Genomic DNA, 21,618 nt, shown 5'->3' with positions numbered 1-21,618 from the left:
CAGGGGGAGGGATGGAGGCTTGCTTTCATTCATGCATCTAATCATTTATCTCAACACTGGGTGTCAGGTGCTGAGACGAATAAAACATGGCCCTTGACCTCAAGGAATTCAACGTCTGGGTGGAAAGACAGATGCATATACAAGTTAACTGATGCCCTAGGGTGATTCCCACCTCACACGTGCATAAGAAAGCCAGCACCACCCCTTCCAGAACATGCCCTAGAGAGACATCCGTGGGCGCCCAGAGAAACGTGTACAGAGATGCCCACTGAAATTCTGGTTACAAATTTAAAAAGTAGAAAAAAATTAAATGTCCATCAGGAAGAGCAAATAAAACGCAGTACACGTAAATCATTAATACGGAGTTTCATTAAGACTGAGTGGAAAAGGTAGTTCCCAGATTATATATACATCTGGGTACCCTTTGGTTGGACTTTAAAACCACACACCAAATATTCTGTATTTTTCACAGATGTGTGCCATTGTGTGTATAAAAGTATTTTTTTTAATGGACTAGAAGAGTCCACATCAAACTCATGAACCTGGTAGCTTCCGGGGAAGATAGGAAGGAAATGGGTCTGGGGTAAAGGTCAAAGGGGACAGTAATTACATCTGTAATGCTTTGCTCATGTCTAAAAAAACTAGAAACAATTATGATAAACCTTAGCATTTTTTTCTTGCTTTAGATAGCATTAATATGTGTGATGTTATGCCTTACACTTTTCTGTATTTTTTCAATTTATCAAAATAAAAGTAATCAGAATATAGCAGTGGGTTATACAAAGAATGATGAAAATGTCCTTCCCTCAGTTAGTCTAAGCTGACCTCAAAGTAAGTCCACGCTAGAGGGGGGTGTCCAGAAGACAGGATCAAGGCTGGCCAGTGGTCGCAGAGGCTCACGGAGTGTGTCGGTTGATCATGTTGACACTGTCTGGGGCTCAGCATGAAACTCTGGTTTGGAGAAATGAAGAGCTAGCCTTCACTCCCGGATTTACCGCTTACTAATACAACAAGGTCACAACGGTAATCACACATCAATTCTGAAATCCATCGCCGTCTCTAATGAAGGTAGTTCCTCATGCTAGTTCACAGATAAAAGGTGGACTTTAAATTCTATATAATTTATACTCTATTCCAGCCAATAGTTTAAACAAACTCTTGAGGAACTTCTCAGTCTCTCTGGGAGAACAAGATCCAATCTCGAAGTCATGGTTTTCTGCCTGCCATCCCCGACTCCCCTCCAAGATGGCGCCTGGGCGTGGTTTATGCAACCACACAATGGAAGGCAAGCCTGGGGCCCGCAGGCACAAAGCCAGTTCAACGCTCGTGTCAGAAGCAACACCCTTGATCTACCCAATTGCACGCTGACCTGCTAGGGCTTGCATCTGAAGTCTGCAGCCAGTGAAACTTGAGGTCTGCTGTGTGTGTGTCTCTCTCTCTCTGCTTGCGTGAAGTCGGGCACTGCTTGGCTGATTCAGGGCCACGTCCTTGAGAACTTTCTGAGGCCTGGCAGTGAATCCATTCGGCTTCAGCCCAAGCGGTTTATTATCTCTGCAGCCTGCTGTTCAGAACTACCTCAGTTCTGCTGTGATGGATCTTGTCACTGGCACCCAGCTGTCTGCACACACAGGAACCAAAGGCAGCTGCAGATGGCTAACCCTCCAAGCCTCTCTGGGCCAAAGAGACACCATGTTGCCATGGTTACTTTGAGATGGCTGCCCTGATGGTACCATGTCCTTCGAGGTGGCTCTGCTGGGTAGCTCCCCAAGCAGAGAGTTTAGCAAGAACCACCCTCTGTTCTGGATGTTTCTTTAATTTATCTAAAGTGCTTTTCTTTTCTTGGCCAAATGCCCCCATAGGTTGTTTCAGTCCCCTCTTCTTTCCATAAAACCCTTAGCTGCTGTGATAGTTAATTGTACGTGTCAACATGGCTTGACCATAGTACTCAGATATTTGATCAAACACATCCAGAAGTTGCTGTGAAGGTACTTTTCAGATAAGGTTAACATTTAGACTTTCTTTAAAGCAGATTGCTCTCCATAATGTGGGTGGGCTGCATCTAATCAGTTGAAGGTCTTAAGGCAAAGACTGACCTCCCTCGGGGAAGAGGGAATTCTGCCATCAGACTGCCTTCAGTCACAAGCTTCAGCGTCAACTCCTCCTTGAATCTCTAGCCTGCTGGTCATCCTTTCCTTCTTGATAAGGTCCAGTTTGCAAGGCTGTGGTCTTACTGAGGAGGTCAGGTACTTCCTCTGGGATAATGAACTTGAAGGAGGTAGGAGGCTGCAAGGAAACCATGGCTAAAGGGGAGAAATTTACATTTATTATAAATTTTTATGGCCATACAGTCTGTGATCTTGGACAAGTCTTTTGGCATCTTTGAGCTTCTATCTGTCTCACAAAGTTACTCAATTAATCGCGATATTAGTAGTAAGATTAGTAGGAGTACTCCTTTAGGAGATCCTTCCGGTCACAGTGCGAAGCTTCACGGAGATCGTGAGTGTCAGAGTTTGAGGTTTTGCAAGGGTGGGGTCAGATGATGAAGTCAGTGTTTGTGGGCCCCAGTTAGGGTTGTAGGGCACGGATCTGCGTAAGCTAAGTTTTAGATGGGCACATCATGGCTGGGTCACAAAATCCAGGCGGAGGGTAGAGCTGGGACTAGCACGTGGTCAGCTATGACAGGCCCAGTGATTTGGGGGCAGCGGGATCACAGTTGAGAGACAGAGAGTAATTATCAGCGCCTTCTTCCCATAGCTCTTCGTCCCAAATGATGTGAACACAGCAAGCTTGTCTTTGATTAACAACAACAACGACAACAACAATCCATGCAGAAGCCAGCTTTACCTTCTGCCCTGCCAGGTAAGAAGCAAACCTTCTAGCAACTTCACCCTTGGAGTCCGAGAAGGACGGGAAATTCCCCTGGAAGCCCAGAAAGAACCGAGGCCAAACTCTGGGCTTTTTCTGAGCAAACATTTTGAGAGAAACCAAAGTGATGATGATGTGGAAGAACGGCCGGGGCTGTCCCCTCGAACAGCAGCAAGGCTGATGAAAACACAGGGATTAGTACAGATGAATCATTGCCAGTCCTCTCCCTGACAGCGTGTGCTCGGGGCGAGCCGCTAAATACCGGCTCTCCGAAAGCGCTGACGACTTACCCACCAGGCCTGGGAGGTAGATCGCTTTTGAAATTGGTGGGAGGAGAAAGCGGGGAGTGAAGACACGGAGGCGTACCCCCCCTTCCAGAATTCACCTTCTTCCTTTTGGTAAGATCATTTCCTACTCTTTCAGAAGTGTGGGTGATTCTAGAATCTAGATGAATGGTGCCCGCGATCCCAACCTTCCGTTCTTCCGGTGTGGGTGGGAATTCATGGCCTTCTGTGACTCTTGCCCTTTGACAAGCAAGAAGGAAATGCTCGGAGGCAAACTTCTTGCTTTGGGTTAGTAACGGTGAGGCCGAACTAAAGGTCTGTGGAGCACGGCTTCAGACACAATCTAGGGTGAGCCAGGCTTTAAAAGAGGCAATATTCCCTTTGGTCTCTTGACCGTGGTGGTGGATACACAAACCTACACACGTGATAAAATGTGTAGAACTAAACACACACATACACACACGCACACACGCACACGCACACACGCACACACATGCACACACGCACACACACACACGCACAGATGAGAAAACTAGGGAAATGTAAATAACATCCGTGGATCGTGTCAACCTCAACATCTCGGTCTCAGGATTCTATCACACTACAGCTTTGCAACATATTACGACTGGGGGAACCTGGGTAAAGAGTATACAGAATCTCTGTATTATTTGTTTTAAGAAAAAAGAAAACAGGTTTGGGACACCTGGGTGGCTCAGTCGGTTAAGTGTCTGACTTGGACTCAGGTCACGATCTCAGGGGCCTGGGATCGAGCCCTGCATCTGGCTTCCCAGTGAGTGGGGACGTCTGCTTCTCCCTCTCCTTCTGCCGCTCCCCCTGCTTGCACAAGCTCTTGCTCTCTCTGTCAAATAACTAAATAAAATTTTAAAAAAAAAGGATAACAGGTTTATTGAGATGCAATTCACAGACCACACAATTTCCTCGAGTAAAGTGTGCAGTTCCGTGGCACGAACTCGTACCTTCATCACCATAATTTCACAACATTGTAATTATCCCAAACAAGAAACTCTGCTCCCTGTCTCTGTCATCTCCTAATACCCCCATGACCCAAGCCCTAGGCAACTACTCATCTACTTTCTTGTCTCTATAGACCTGTCTGTTCTGGATATTTCTTATAATTGAAATCATACTGTAGGTGGTCCCTGGTGACTGACGTCTTTCACGCAGCACCTACAGTAGTGTGCATCGATATTTTATTTCCTTTTTTTGATGAACAAGGTTCCACTGCATGGGTGGACCACATGCTATCTATCTGTTCATCCATTGATGGACATTCGGGTTGTTTCCATTGGGGGCTGCTAGGGATAATGCTAATGGGAATATCCACGCACAGGTTTTTGTGTGGACGAAAGTTTTCGATTCTCTTGAGCGTATACCCAGGAATGGAATTGCTGAATCGTATGGCAACTCTGCGTTTAACCTTTTGACAATCTGCCAGACTGTTTTCCAAAACAGCTGCACCATTTTACATTCCCACCAGCAGCTGCGAGGGTTTCGATTTCTCCACATCCTCACCAACACTTGCTACTTTGTGTCTTTTGCTTTATTACAACCACACTGGGAGGGGGGAGAGCTATTTCACTGCGGTTTTAATTTGTATTTCCCTGATGGCTGATGAAGCTGTGCATCTTTTCATGTGCCTCTTGCCCATTTGTACATTCTCTTGGGAGAAACGCCTTTTCACATCTTTTGCCCACTGCTCACATTACTCATCTTTTTATTACTGATCTCTGTATCAGTTCGTGCAATTGCACATGAATCTACAATTCTCTCAGGACAATTTTATTTTTTAAAGGAAAGGATATTGGGGAAGAATAAAAGACAATTCAGGAATTTAAAAAAAAAAAGGCAGAATTTCACCAAAGAGGATATCCAGACAGCAACCAAGCATAAGAAAAGGATGCTCGATGTCGTTAGCCGTCAGGGAAAGTGAATTAAACCACAATGAGGTAGAGCTACACGTCTAACAAATTGGCCGAAATAAAAATTAGTGACCAAACCCAATGTTAGTGGGGAGGCAGAGAATTGGGGTCACTTGGACATTGCTGGTAAGGGATATAATGTACCCCAGCCACTCTGGAAAACAGCCTGGCGGTTTCATTGAAGAAATAAACATGCAACTGTCATACAGCCCAGCAACTGCACTCTTGGGCACTTAGCCTTCAAAAATGAAGACTTACGGGGGCGCTTGGGTGGCTCAGTTGATGAAGCCTCTGACTCTTGATTTCAGCTGAGGTCATGACCTCAGAGTCCTGAGATTGAGCCCCGTGTTGGGCTCAGGGGGGAGTCAGCTTCTCTCCCTCTTCTTCTCCCTCTGCCCTCCCCCTGCTTGTGCTTGCACATGCTCTCTCTCAAAATAAATAAATAAAATCTTTTTTAAAAATGAAGATTATTTTCACACAAAAACCTCCAATGCTCTTCATAGAAGCTTTGTCATTGCCAGAAACTGGGAAGACCTCAGATGTCCTTCACTAGGTGAATGGTTAGACTTCGGTCCCTGCAGACCATGGAACTCAGTAACAGAGAGGGACAGACTGACTACTGATGCACTGAACAACATGCAGGAATGTCCAGAGAATTAAGCTGAGTGAGGAAAATAATCTCAAAATGTTGCGTACTGTATGATTCCACTTACGTAACGTTTTGAAACAACACAATTATAGAAATGCAAAACAGCAGTTTTGCCAGGAGTTGCCTGGAGTCAGGGATGGGATGGGGGGAGTGAGGCAGGACAAGGAGGTGGGGGTGTCTATTAAAACGGCAACACAGGTGACAGACCTATGGAAATGTTCTGCATCTTGATTATATCAATGTCAGCGTCCTGGCTGTGACTCGGGACTACAGTGTTACAAGGTGTTACAAGGGAGAAAGTGGTAAATCCAGAAACTTGGTACATGCCCGGGATCTCTCTCTGTTAGCGTTTCTTACAATAGTGAATTTACAATTATCTCAAAATAGAAACTTAATTAAAAAAAAGAGAGAGAGAGAGAAAGAGGGGCGCCTACGTGGCTCAGATGCTTACGTGGCCAGTTCTTGATATCAGTTCAGAAGGTCATGATCTCAGGGTCCTGGGATTGAGCCCCGAGTCAGGCTCCACACCCAGCAGGGAGTCTGCTTGAGGATTCTCTCTCTAGCTCCCTCTGCTCTTCCCCCCCCCACTCTCTCTCTCTCAAACAAATAAATAAATTTTTAAAATAAATAAATAAACAGAAAGGCAGTGTCTTTGTGGGTCTACTTATAGTTCTCCCAATTATTAAATAATTAATGTGTCACTTGGGGCAAGTTAACATTGTCAGTTTTCCCCCCTGAAAAAGGGAGAGAATATCTACTCATGATGGTGGTAAGGGTCAAACAAAAATAAAAGTGAAAGAACTTACTGCTAACAAAGCAACCGCTACTTCTGCCACGGTAATTAGAACATTCTCTGACATCAACATACATCCCTTAGTGGGTGCCTCGATGTCAGAAATGTGCACTCCTCATCGTTCGACTTCTTCACGGATAAGGTAGCTACCGTGAGAAAAGTGCCAGAATCCACTAGGTCATACTCAAGCAGAAGTGAAGGTGTTGCTGACACGAAAGCATTCGGGTGCTTCAAAGGACTCAAGATGGGAGGGAAAGAGGACAAGATCTGGGCACTCCCCAAGGCCCCTCAGAGCTCCCGACTTAGGAACTGCTGGTACCCGGGTGCAGGGACTTTTGACCTACCTGCCTGAGCGTGGATTTGCTCTCAGCGCCGTGGTCTTGGGAAGGCCACAACTCCTAACTGTCTGCTCACCAGGCGTAAGCACACGCCCCTTACAAAGCTGGTATGAGGACCACCTACACGGCACAATTCAGTGTTTCCCAAACTCCGGTCACTCCCACATCTGCAACCTCATTTCTACCAAATTTGCTCATCATGACTATTGTCATTTATTTGCTATTTTTTTCATTCAATCAATTCTCTTCTTTGCTTAAATAACCTTATTTGCTAAAGGAAACAGAAGTGGATGCATATTTGTTCACATTTTAACATTTTTGAAAGCAGGCATGTTTCTTCCCCTCGGTGATGTATGATGGTTTAATTAGTAGAATTATTTTTCCTTTCTTAATGGAATATAGAATAATGTTGTTTTCATAATCAGCCACATTTTAGATTCTATTAAATAGGGAATGTCATTTCTTTAAGTAGAAAACCAGAGTTGCTTATTAAAATTAGAAGAAGCCATTTAAATAAATACATTTTTAAAATTACATTTTAATTTAATTTCAGCTGGAGTGTGCTGCCTGCAGATATCGCAGCCTGGAGTCTGCTCCTGATCTATTAAAAAAGGGGAAATTTAGCAAGCAAAGAGGGTCACGAATAACTTACTAGCACCAGACTGACAGAATCTTCGTGATACGATGTAGTACTAATCCCATGTGATGAAGAGTCTCGCTGTGCACCCCCTAAAACTATGTCCATTAGCAACAAGACTTGGACAGAGTCTTAAAGCATTGAGTGGAGGAAGGAGAAACTGAATGAAATACACATCATAGCATCATATATATAAATTAAAAGCTTACCCATTCACCATAAACATGACACATGCTCAAAAATATACACACATTTTTAGGATGGGTGTGGGCGGTGGGAGAGGGGAGTGAGGGTGCAGGGAAGAAAAATAATATTGATAAAATAAAAATTAAAACAAGAAAGCTGTTTGGACCAAAGATCATATGATGCCCTGAGATAAAGTATTTGAGTAACTCAACTATCCACATAAAAAATAAGATATAAATGTGAGGTCCCTATCAGTAACACGTAGGTATACAGTAGGTACTCAGTGACCACCGACTGCTTGCCTTTCGGGTGATCTACAAAGGCTATCTAGAGAATCTTCAAGAATTCAAAGTGGCACTGAATTCCCAGTGACTGTCCCTAGGTAGATGTCCCTTAGCAGACCCCTGAATTGGTCACCGTCCCCCCACCCACCCCCACACATATCCTGGACTCCTCTAATTCATCACCCCTCCACCACCAATCATCACCCCTCCTTCAAAACCATGGGGCCTCTAAAGCCAGCATTGTCCCCTGAAACGGGCACATAGACCCTAATGAGTTGATGCAGGTAGACATTGCTTAGGAATGGAGTCCCTCCATCCCCTTGTACAGATGGGAAACTGAGGCCAGAGAAGGGCAGAACCTTGGAGGAAGCACACAGTGAATTAGAGGCAGTCCCATAACTAAGCCCAGGTCATTCTCCTTTCACATGTACACACATCCTCCCCTTCTCCACATAGGGTCTGTAATGTCCTTTATCTGACTTACCGATAAGCCAGTGTGGCAAGACCATCAAGATGGGATTTCCACCTTCGGCGGGACAGACATTCATGTCCAGGGTGCTTCTCACCAGCCACTGGGGCACCGAGACATCGGGAGGCCAGGAAATTACATCAAGGTCAATGAGTGCCCTCGCAGAGGAGACAAAAGTGATTAACAGCCCGTAGTGTCATTTCTTAGTGCCATTATCACCAAGATGATCTAGTCTCTGGAAGATAATAGAAAGTCAGGCCTGTGGGCTGCTTAGCAAGTTGGCCTCAGAGAGGGGGTGGGTGGCAGAGGTAGCAGAAGAGGTGAGGTGGGCAAGGGCATGAGCCCTTTTATGAGAATTGTCTCCTATTCTCAAGGTATATACTACTGTCTCCTTTCTACAGATACCAAGGGACTCAGGCCACATGACTTGCCCAAATCCATCAAGCTAGTAAGGGGCTCCAACAGTGTCTGTTCCCCAGGCCCTGGTCCCTCCCCTACACAGCTTCCTTAGACCCCAGAGGAAAGTAAGGCGTTCTGCACAGGCTGGAAAAGAGAGCAGCCCAACTTTGAAAGGGGGCGTGAATCCAGAGGGATTTCACGTGCCTCTATCACTTGACATAGGTCTCAAGTGAAGGGTGTGATTTCCACAAGTGGGTCGGGGGCGGGCGTTTGGGGCAGCGAGAACGTAGTGCGCACGCCTGGTGCGCGGGCGCGTGTTTGGGTGGGAACGTCAGGCGAGTCACGTGGAACAGAGGCGGGGCCGGGTGGAGGACGGCTCGGCGCCACGGTCCTCGGGCTCGGGGGTCTGTGTGCGCTGCAGCTGGCACTGCAGAGCTCTGCGGGGGAGGGGGATTTGAAGGCGGAGCACGGCTGGAGAAGTTACCCGCCATCCCCAGACCCTTTGTGGCTGAGGGAGGGAGGGGTCAAAAACACAAGTATGGGGTCAAATTGACCAGTCTGAGCCCTAACCCTGCCCTGAATTAGCTACGATCCTGGGCAAGAGGCTCATCGTCTTACCTAACGCTTAGAACAGGCCTGGCACAGAGTAAATGCTTAATGTAAGTCGATGATGATGACGATGGTGATGACGATGATGACGATGGTGATGAAGAAGAAGATGACAACAAAGGAGGAAAGGAGGGGGAAGAGGAGGCGGGCGGGGGGGGGGGAGAATTTGTTGTGATATAGAGCGGAGCGTGAGTCCAGGAGTCAGAACTTACTGAAGAATAAGGAGTCACGACGTCTGTGCAGCGAGTAGGATTCTGGAAAGGTTCTGGAGACATGGTCAGGAATCCCTCCATGGCCAAGACGCTTGTCTTCTGCTTTGCGTGTCCTGTAATAATTCCCAGTACCTTGCTGCGGCTATAATGGACACGGAGCAAGAGACCTGAATATGAATTTGACCCAGCCCTGCCCTCAAGGAGCTTACAGTCACAAGAGAGGAGGCAGGGGAGGGCACAGACATATGGGCAATGACCTAAAGCAGAAAAGCCGACCAACTTGACTGCTAAGATGAGCTTCAAATGAAAAGCTGGAGAGCTGGGTGCTGGGGGTGGGGAGAGGCGGGGAGGAGGGAAGACTAGAAAACACAATGTAAAAAGAACAGAAATTGGGCAGTTCCAGGGTGCTGGGTAGCAGGAAATAACCAGTCGTTTTGACCAGGCCTTAGAATAAACATACAACTCTTTTTTCCATCTTTGTCTCTCTTGCTCAGGATTCCAAGTCCTGAAGGTCCCTCCTTTGGTTTCAAGAAGGCAGAACATGAACTATCCTGCGAGCAGGTTCATTGCCAGAAAGGAAAGCTGGTCAGTGTTGCCAAAAGAGCAGAAAAGATACAGATTACCAAAAGCAAGTCCAAGCTCAGGCAGACACAGCTAGTCTCCCAGCCAGTCTCCTCTGATTCGGCTCAAAGAGGCAAAGCGCCCACTGTAAAAATCCTCCTGCCTCCCCTAGACGGCCCTTCCACTAGGAGGAGTGGGAAGATCCAGTTCTGGCCAATGAGAGGTAGACAGAATCCAGTGGCTGGAACCCCTGGGTAACCTCTTGGAAAGGAAATGCCCCCTTTAGGATCTGGTGCCTCCATGCTTTGCACCCCAAAACAGTCGTGGTACCTGGAGGAACAGCATTCCCGTCCCTTGAAACAAAGCAGCGCTCTCGGGCTACGGCTGGCAGGGAGAACAAAGGAGCCTGGGTCCATGACTCTGTTAAACTACTTTGGAGTGGAGACAGAACGAGAAACTCAAGCAGTCTGACTTCAGAACGCACAGGACAATTAGTTTGACAGGTGTTTGTGGTAGGGACTGGGGGGCTGGCCACCTCCTTTCCTTGGACTCAGCGAGCAAATGGCGATGCAGGAAACCTTGCCCGACCCCTGGAATAAATCACAATTCCCCCATTTTATAGGTTTGTGGTTCCCCAGTCTGTTCCCTCTGGGCGATACCACAATTAATTGTGCCTGTTTGTAGAATGTTGTGTCCTTTGCCAGATTCTGAGCTTTGCAAGGGCCCAGTTATAGCTGTCTCTGTAGATCTGTATTACATCTATACTGTAACTGTGTTCATCTCTCTCTCTCTGTATCGTCGATCTAAAACCCTTGCACCCCCAATTCCCAGCACGGCGCCGTGTGTCACAAAGGTCCTCAGCCCTTTGCTAAGTCAGTGAATGAGTGAATGGCTGAATGAATGAATGAGTTGAATGAAAGCCACGAGTTGAAACCATATCTTCAGGCTCCTCCACCGCCTTCATTTCTACAAAGAACAAGACATGAATGAATAAACGGGGGTTCCTCAGGTCTGCATAAGAGCACAGACTGCTCTGAAGATTCGGGGGCTGATTATTCAATGTGTGGTGTCTCCAGGGATTTCCTCTGAGCGTTGCCTGGCTTCTCAAAGTGCACAGAGTTCCTCTTCGGTGGACAGCAGGTTGGTCCGGCCCGGAGTCTGGGGATCGGGCGGGGTGTGGCTGTTAGGGTCGCAATCTCTTCCATTTCCCCGATGGCCCTTCCATCTCTACCCCCCCACCGCCGCCGCCACTGCTCAATCCCTGGGGTCGGTGGCAGAGAGCAACACGCCTTTCCGCAGCTCTGAATCAGGGCAGCTGGTGTGTATCATGCACAGTCAAAGCCACATCAAAGGCTGGAGTTGGGTTGGCGGGTCTACACTGAAAGCCCTCAGGACCCACAGCTCGGGAGGCATGGGGCTCCTGAGGCAGCCTCTGGCTCCCTGGGGGACCAGGTACTTTCCTGAAGAGAACACATCATTCAGCTCTTCCTGTGCTTTTACTGTAAACTCTTGGTTTATTACGCACCTAAGAGGAAGGACAGAGGGGAAAGAGAGACAGAGACACAGGGGAGCTTTGATCCGAAAGCAGCACAGCAAAGAGCAAGAGACATATTCAGAGCTCTGAGCCACAGGCCCCCCACAGGCAGAGACTGAGGCCCAGACGTGGGAAGTAATTGTCCCTAGAGCAGGAAGCTCACAAGGCAGGGGTGAAAATCCAAGCCTCCCGGTGCTTTGCCCAGTGCTCTTTCCACACATCCGGACAGCCGCTCTTCCTGACACCCCTTGAGAATTCAGGGCCTTCAGGATAAGGGACGCCTTCAGGAAGGAGGGGAGGCAGTGGTGTGTACTAAGGGCCATGCCGCTCGTGGCCCAAAAGACACAGTTCGATGTTCCTCCAACAGACCAGGGCCAGTCACTGCATCTGGCATCTTAGAAAACACAGAAATAAAAAGCCAAGGGCTGTGCCATCAAGGAGCTCTTAGTCCGATGGGGGAGACATGGACAACCCCGGGCCGACTGGAAGAAGGATTCACCATGTACAGAGGAGAGATCTGAGTCAGGTGGGAGAAACGCCGTGCACCAGGTATCCGCAAAGGTTCCCTGGCCTTTGGGGTGAGCGTATGTTCGCTGGGAGAAGAACGGTCACTGCAAGCAGAGGGAAACACCTAGCAAAGGCCTGGACGTGGGGACGTAGGCGGTGCCATCCACACAGATGCCATCACACCTGGGAGGCTTAGCCTGTGCGTAGAGGCCAGTTGCAGAGAACTGACCGGGGAGGTCATTCCAACCAGATGCCCCCAAAGCTGGGAGTCTGCCCTTGTTCATGTCTGAACACCCAGCACAGGGCTGGACCCAGAAGAGCCGGGTGCTGAAGGAACACCAGTGGGTCCTGACTGGGAAAACTTTGGGCCTTAATGTGGTGTATGATGTTAACAGCATGGTCTCCTCCTACCTGGGAGTTTGTGCAGAAAGCACCTGTAACGCGATACCCATCAAACCGATCCAATGCCCCATATTCTGAAGCCTCGAAATTCTGTGTTAAGACTTGAGAACAGTTGGCCAAGATGCCCCATGACCCACTTGCAGGCTTTAGGAAAACGTTTATACTTAATTCTTCTGAGGGAAAAAGTAATCGAAGCATTAGGGACTTTTTCGAGAAAGAATTTGCCAGGGTGCTCTGCTGTTCTTCACCCCCAGCTTGTCACAGGGGAGGGACAGAGGATGCCCTTTCCCCCACCTCAGCCCCAAAGAAGAGCCCCTCAAGAGGCTGCACAGAGAGCTTGACCTGTGGCCCCTGCAGTGGGAAGGTTTTGAACTCTGGCCGGGAAGGGAAGTACGATTTCCTGGGCCCTTCAGATCTCAACTCATTTCACTCTCCGTTTATCTAAACTTGAACATACACAGAACCATTCCGAACGTCTCTGCACCACGTTTTCACTTATCCGAAAGATCTGGAGATCTAGCCCTGATGTTGCATTTACTTCTAGTTCATTCCGTTTTAACTGCCATAGGCATGCCCTCGTGGTTTATTTTCATGCCCCCTGCTTTATTTTCTAAAGCACAAACGGACTGCGTGATCAGTGCAGAAAACTCGAATATAGGAAAGGGGAATTTTTTCTTTTAAAGCCTGTCTCGAAGAGCAGTCATTTGGACAAATCAATCTGGGTGCAGCGGGGGTGTTGGATCCGCGAGGGGGAAACAGGAGGCAAGGGGAGGAATCCTTGAGATAACAGTGTTTTGAGATGACAATGACTCGGTCATATAAGTGATGACGGAGAGCCAGGCTTCAAAGGCCCCCCGCTCAGACGCCAGATAACACGCTTTTTCACAGTATCATGGAATATATCCCCAATCCCGTGCTGCCAGGGCATCACACAGGGTGTCAGATGGATTGAACGCATCGGAAGGGATGGATTTGAAGTTTATGCTAGTCACTCTTCTACTAAGATATGGAAAAAGAAATCGCTTAGAAGAAATGTGTTCTGGGCTCCCTGCGTTTCGTAAGTGTGGACGACACTGTGGGGCAAGAGGAAATCAGGAACAGAATCTTGTATTATTTCATCAGAGCTGTTATTATGGAGACTACTTGTCCCCAGAGCAGCTCGAGAGGGGTCGGTTCATTTAGGAGGTCAGGGCAGGTCTCCGGGGAGCTGATGGCTCAGCGGACCAAGTTGCTGCCCCCTGAGATCTGAAGTGAGAAAGAACTCTAAAAGGTGGAAGGTGAGGACAGGAAGGCCCATACCCCATCAGAGGTTCAGAGACCAACAACAGGCACTAGAAATGAAGCTGTCTTTAGAAAAGTGAGACACAAGCTCGCCCACATTCACAGTTAACACAAGGAAAGCCAGTTCGGGTATAGCACTTGGGGAAAACCGTAGCGATGTGGACAAAAATGCCTAGGCCTGTGGATGTGACCGGAGAGAACGATTCCTTCTGAAGACGGTAAGATCTGCAGCCTGGGCGAGGAGCTGGGCCAGCAAGCACCTCACGGGGGACCGGAAAAGCCCCCTTGGAGCTCTGCAGGACTGAGCTACCACAGCGCCACCGTGAGGTGGGGAGAAGCAGGTGCTGAGAATCCAGCTCCCCCAGGGCTTGGAATTTAGAAAAAGAATTAATCCTGCGTATAATACCCAGTAATGAATTATGGAACTTTACATCAAAAACTAGGGATGTACTGTATGGTGACTAACATAATATAATAAAAAATTATTATTAAAAAATTAATCCTATTGGAATTGAGTAAGCATCTAAGGTTCTTGGAAAATCTGGAGAATTAGGGGAGTCTGAAAAAAAAAAAAAAGAAAGAAATACTACATTTCCGGCTAGTGGGCATGTGGGTTCACAAGCAGTAAGGACTGTAACCCTATTCAAATCCTGAGCATCTCAGGGATTTTAGAAAAATCTTTCCCCCAACCTATCAAAATCTGTTTTGACAGACTTTCCCCACTTTGTATTTCAAAAGCCAAAGAAAAGTGGGAAGTTACTGCCTCAAGTCATCCCACCCCAAATTAAGTTTTTTCTTAAAAAGGATATTTAGTCATTTTTTTGTGAAATTTCATGCATGTGTCATTCATTAACATTGGATTATGACAATCTTGGATTATTTGGTCCTTAAAATCAAAACGTGGAGAGCGGCAGAAGAAACAAAAGTCAAAAGCATTTAGTCCCAGGACCTAACCCACTTCTGGGATGATTTGCATAGTGAAGCATTTTGCATAGTTAGGCAAAAATTCTGCTTGTGTGGGAGAAATAAGAACACTAACCATTGAAGGTCTCATTTCTTCTTACCTTCTTTTGCCCTCTGCCCTCTGGCCATGCGTAGGTGATGGAGAGAATTTATAGTAGGAAATCTAGAACTGATGCTGTCCTACGCTCCAGCGGCTCAGCTGGCGGGCGTTAGGCAGAAGGGGATTCATGCAGCTGGGTGTGAGTTCTTACTCTGCTATTGGTGAGCTCTGTGACCTGGGGCAAATTGCTTAAACCCTTGAAGCGTGTGATGGGTACAATGACCAGGTGGACTTTATCATCGCGTTGGCTCTGGGTGTTCTGGCTCTGGTGTGTCCTTGGTGGACACACAATAAATAAATACGAGATGAAGGAGCTTTGCCTCCCCAGCTGCCTCTCCTCATTCCTCTCATTTCTGACTCCACCCTGGAAAATCCGTTTATGGATTACATGCTAGGCACGAAATGTTAATGATGGGTGGTGGGCAGCTGTGGCCAGCATTCCTAAGAACTTAAGCCTACCTCTAGGTATGCTCTTGCCGGGCATACCCAGCCCCCACACAGCCCTCCCCACCGCCCTGTGGGAACCAGGCTCCAAGCGGGGGGTGGGGGGTGGGGGGTGGGGGGGCCCTCTCCAGGCCAAGGTGCTGTGAGATAAGGTGGAGATCCTCAAATGCCTCTATCTCTGCCTCAAGCAGTCCCATAGAGCTAAGTAGCTCTGACATTTACATTGAGTGTGGGCTGAATATCTTAATCTATGTTAATATCAGTCAATGAGACATTTGAAACATTGAGAGGTATTCTCACAGTGCCCTGCCTTTGAACTGTGTCCTAGACATGTATATATCTGTCCTCGCTCTTGATTGCTATAACAAACTCAAGAGGTTCCCCGGACAAGGTCCACGTATCTCCCCTTTGCAGGTGAAGAAACTATTTTGTCAAAAGGTGAAGCATTTTGCTCATGGTCACAAAATACTAAGTAGTAGGGCTGAAGCCAACCCCAGAGGCTTCTTCTTTACAGGGACTTACTGGGTCAAGGGCTTTCTCAGTTTATACATCCGTCCATGTCCCTGGGTATCGGCCGTATGATTTATTTTAGTGCCTAGTCATTGTAACCTGTCCTGTGCTCCATGGCTTACCTATCCCATCTCACTGCTGAGTGCATCTCCTAGTAGGCATGAGATGATTAAAGAAACATGGGGGGGGGGGGGGGGGGGGGGGGGGGGTGGGAGGGGGAGCAGTAATTGCAATCCTTTTCATTTTTACTTCAAAGTAAGTCTTGGTCCAAATGACACACCCTCGAAGCCTGTAGTCATTTTTGCTAGTGCTCTTCTGAGCCATGCAGAAAAAGGAAAATCTCCAGGACTAAGTCTCTGATTTCTTTGGCCCTCCCTTGAAGTCAGTATCCTGGGTCGCCCACTATATTCTAGGAGAGAATTCTATTAACCTATTATTTTATCTAAAATCAGAAGACTAAGTACTTTGATGAACAGGAAGACATCCTCATGAAGATATTAATTTTAAATACAGAAAAGTACAAAAATGAAATCAACCATAATTCCACGGTCTGTGTGTGTGCGTTTCTGTGCTTTCTCTTTTCTCTGCTTCTGAAACTTGTGACCCTTGCTCTGTTCCACTTGCACTCACATGCTATGGGCAGGAAGACCATAAACTTCCGGTTGGCTTCTCTCTACTCATGGAGTGCAGTGCAACACCATCGCTTAGGAATCTTATCTGACCAGAGCTGCAGAGAAACCACTATGTCAAAATTTCCCCCTGGGCTTTTTGTAAGCATCATTGGGTCCATGCTTTCTGATGGTGCCCCCTTCTTTGAAAGTAGACAGGCCCTAGAGGACTGCATTTCCCCCGGAGACTTCCATTTATCGGGCAAAGCTGAGTTTTTACTGGTCACTTAAGGGAGAACGCCATCGTGAGGGAGTATCTGTGTCTCGAAAGGGGAGGTGACCTGTAGAGTGTCTGGGGATCCAGATTTGAGTGTTTCAGGCAGATTGCCCTAATAGTTTGGGATTAGAGGACATGGAAAGTCTAGTGTCCTGGGGCGAATGTTGATGAGTCAACGGTTGTTCGATCAGCAAGAAGGTTTGCCCAGCTGAGCAATCCGTTGTCCTGAGAAGGATGGTGTTTTTCCACATGAGCACCCAATTGTCCAGAGCAGGATAAATGGGTTTAATGAGGTCCCTGAGGTTCATGATGAGGTCATTTGTTGGTTTGCAGCTTTATCTGCTTGGATAAGAATTTACTGGGACAAATGGTAAAGTCACCTTGGGCCTCAGCGTCACCTCCCGATCACTGAGCTCTAGGAGCGCAAGTATCTCCATTCACTCTGGACACCAGAGGATGAACCAAGAGAGGAAAGACTGCTCCGTGAGGAATCTACTCCCATGGTGGGAAGAGCTCTTGCTGGGAATGCCCCATGGAGGGACGCGCCGAGGGTGCACTCCGATTAAGTTGTCTTAGCGAATTAATCTTGGTGTTCATGTGAGGGTATCAGGGTGTGCTGGAGTGGGGGGTGTGCGAGGGTGTGCTGGAGTGGGGGGTGTGCGAGGGTGTGCTGGAGTGGGGGGTGTGCGAGGGTGTGCATGGGAGTGTGTGTGTGTGTGACACAGAGACAGAGACAGGGAGACGGCTGGGGGAGGGGGTGGTAATCAGGAAGTATCTTCAGTTTGTACCTCTCACTGGCAAGAAGAGTTGAATAATCACCAAACTCGGCTAACCACAAAACTGGAGGAGGAGATGTGTGGTTTAGTCCCCAAGGGGACATTTGGCAGTGTCTAGAGACATTTTGGTTGTCTCATCTGGAAGAAGGGTGCCAATGGCATCTAGTGAGGAGACACCAGGGATGCCGTTCAATGTCCTGCAGAACATAGGACAGCCCTGCCCCCAGCTGCAACAAAGGATCGTCCAGCCCACAGTATCAACAACATCAAGGTTAAGGAAGCTTGAGCTATTAAAAAAAAAAAAAAAAAAAGATTCACACTGAGGACATAAGAAGGAGGGGAGAAGCAGGGGTCAGAAGACAGGAAAACAAGGATAGGGTGTCTGCGGGACCCTCTGGAAAGAAGTCAAGTTTCAAAGGGGGTTAGAGCCATATTGTATGCGTTGTTAGTGATCTTTGGTTCAACATTGTAGTGAGGCATTTCCCTGCATCACTAAATATTCTCTGAAAACGTGGCTTTTAGTGGTTTAATAATATCCACCCATATGCCTAAACTGTAATTTTTTGACTATTTCCTTTATTTTTTACAGTCAGAGTAGTTCCATTTTATGGAAATGTCAGTAATAGAGCAAGGAACACTTGAATAAACATATCTTTGTGAACATCAGATTGTTTCCTTAAATTCTGACACATAAAATTGTTACATGAAAGGATGTACACATTTTATGTGTTTTTGATACACGTTGCCAAACTGGCTTCCAGAAAGATTCCTCAGTATACACTTTCCGCAGCAATGGTTGAGAGCACCCAGAGTTTACTTGCAACCCTTATGCTAAAGGTCACCACCATAGAGATACTTCCACCTGACCCCTCCCCCTCCTTTTTCCAAAGAACGTGTCTGTTTACAAACATCGGACCACTGTGAATGTCTCAAGCTTCCAAATCTTTAATTCTCTCTTTTACAAAATTGTTGGAAGTCATCACAAGTCGAGAAAGCAATCATCTCCCTAGTTGTATCCTAGAAATGTGACTATTTTAGTTTTACTTTCAATTGAAGTGATTTGTCTGAAAAGAAAAAAGACAAATTGGGAAGCCCTCCCCTCGAGCTTCCAAAATGGGAAAGGTAAGATCCAGAGGAAGGACAAGATGGAGAGTCTCAGAGGAAAGGTGAAGCCGCAATCCAAACTCTTTATTCTTCTTGGTCCAGTGCTATTTCTGCTGAGTCCAGCTTCCAAGAGATAATTTTAAAAAAAGAAAGAAAAGAAAAAAAAGAAAGAAAGAAAGAAAAAGAAAAAGACCTCAACATTTTTACAGGTAGGGCACCTGGGCTCAGAGGAATTCAACATCTTAATCTTGGGGACATACCTAGTAAGTGGCAGAGCTGGATTCCAGACAGTTCGACCTGACTTGTGTAGTTGGTATGGTCATCTGTGAGACCTCTGATGATCCAGAAAGCCAATAGCTACTGTCACTTATCCATCGAAATCCTCCGGGGAGGAGGGGGGGAGATAATGTTTTCTTTCATTCATATATGCATTCATATAGACTGTAATACTGTGTTAAACTTGCATGAATTAATTAACAGAGTCTTTTTATAACAAAGTAATTTATGTGTGCATACAATGGTACTATTTTTCCAGTAGCCGCAATCCAGAACTGCATTGTCTTCCATGGTGGCCGAGAGCCACCTGCGGTTCTGGAGCCCTGGAAATGAGGCTGGTTCAAATTGAGCTGCTCTAAGTGTAAACTACAAACTCGAAGACCTGGTATGAAAACAGGAATGTAAACTATCTGTTGAATAACTTTTTCCATTGATTGCATGATTGGGTTACATGCGATATATTATTAGAATTAATTTCACCTGTTGCTTTTGCTGTCTTTGGCTACTAGAAATTTGAAAATGCCTGTGTGGCTCACGTTCTGTTTCTCTGGGACAGCCCTGGTTGTATACTGCTTGCTGATTCCATGATCAAGGCATCTTGACTATCACTCAGTGAGGAAGGCCCTGAGGGAGGGTGATTTGACTTTTATCATCTAATCTGTGCATAACACCTAGAATCCTGGATTGTGAGTTCTGGAAGGAACGCTTGGCAGAGACTTCTAATTGTTCTGCAGTATCCATTCTCCTCAACTCTCAGAGTGAGGGAACTCCAGGTTTTAGCTGGCTCTGTAGCAGCTAAGAATAAAAACTGTTCCCCAGTCGACTTGGCAGCTGGATGAGGTCATATGACAAAGTTCCAGCCAACAGAACGGGAGTTGAAACGGTATGTGCAGCCGCCGGCTTGTATATTTAATCATTAGAGGTGGTGTGTTCTTGGCTCTTTCTATCTCCTGCTTTCCGGAAAAACAAAAGGCTCCTGGGTCCTTGCGGATTTCTTGAGGAAAGGCGCTTTGCAGTGCGTGTGGAATGCGTTCTCTCCATCAGTGAGCTTCCTATGTTACTGCGTCTTCAAAGGTGGAATATATGGGTTGGCAACCAAGGGTCTTGAGACCTCTACCAAAGGAAGAAGGATATTTCTAGCCTATTTAAATCACCGTTTCATTCAACTAATTTAGTCTTAATTAACACAGAAGCTGAAGACCATTTCGCTTGAACACATCTGTATCACAGGACGATCGCATAGCAGAGAGGACCAGAGGATCCAAATTCGCACAGCAACCTGGCATGAGAGCTGGGTCTTGAACCCGCCACTTCTGTTTACCTTTCCATACCATGCATTGTGCTCTGCTTGCTCATCCAATTACAGTCCATAAAAATGCGTTCCAGAGGATCCAGTACATCAGTGAACTATTTGCTCTTGTATCCCAGAGATAAGAATCTCCATTGGCTCATATAATTGCTGTTTTAAACTGCTTCCTTAAAACCTCCAAGATTTGTGTCAAGTACCAGCAAGGGACTAGCAGCTTCCTTGAGCAAGAGACCGCCATAAAATAAACTTATCAATGGCATCTTGCTGGAGGCACCAAAACAATGAAATGTAAACTTCATGTCATTTGCTTCCTCCCTGCCCTTTAAAATCCAGATAAGGTGGCTCAAATCCTGATCTCCGTGCTCCATGGAAAAGCAAAGGCTAAAGTTTCTGTAGATTTCCTGGGGAAGAGGGGGTGGGCAGGAGGCGGGGGATCGCATTCTGATGTCTTCAGGTCTGCGTTCCCGATTCTGCAAGTGCTGTTTATTCTACGTTTGCTACAACCCAGACAAGAAATCCAGCTTTTCCTCAATTTCCACACACACACACACACACACACACACATATGCACACACACATGCACACACATGGCATCTTGCATAGTGCTGATAGGTATGACATACTTACTTGAAGACTTACCTAGGAGAGGGGCCGCTGGGTGGCTCAAGCATCTACCTTTGGCTCAAGTCATGATCGCAGGGTCCTGAGATCGAGCCCCAAATAGGGCTCCCTGCTCAGCTGGGAGCCTGCTTCTCCCTAGCCCTCTGCCCCTCCCCCGCTTGTGTGTGTGTGTGTTTTTTTTTTCCTCTCTCTCTCTCTCTCTAATAAATAAAATCTTGGGTATTAAGGAGGGCACTTATTGCATGGTTCACTGGGTATTATACACAAATAATGAATCATGGAACATTACATCAAAAAGTAAGGATATATACTCTATGGTGACTAACATAACATAATAAAAAATTATAATAAAAAATAATAAATAAATAAATAAATAAATAAAAGGATTTACCTAGGATATAAGCAAAAGGTTACATACCAACAACTTAGATCAAGCATTAGATATGTCCCTTGTGAAACTTTCTTATGTCCACCCTGCCCCAAGACGCCCCAAGGGAATTCCCATGGGATGCTTTTTCCCAAGGTCACCGCTGGGCCGTAGAGGCACCCTGTCCACGTGTCATAGACCAAGGGAGCGTGAGTTGGAGAACAGAGCACTAGTTCGTCGCAGCCCCCACTGCCCCCTCAGCCAGCCAGAGTCAACAATGGCACCCCACAGAACCCGCAGCCAATGGCTCTGG

This window comes from Ursus maritimus, unplaced genomic scaffold (assembly GCF_017311325.1).
Source record: "Ursus maritimus isolate PB19 unplaced genomic scaffold, ASM1731132v1 scaffold_17, whole genome shotgun sequence".
In the NCBI taxonomy this organism is placed as follows: Eukaryota; Metazoa; Chordata; class Mammalia; order Carnivora; family Ursidae; genus Ursus; species Ursus maritimus.
The sequence above is the reverse complement of the archived record's forward strand: the minus strand, read 5'-3'. Positions refer to the sequence as shown.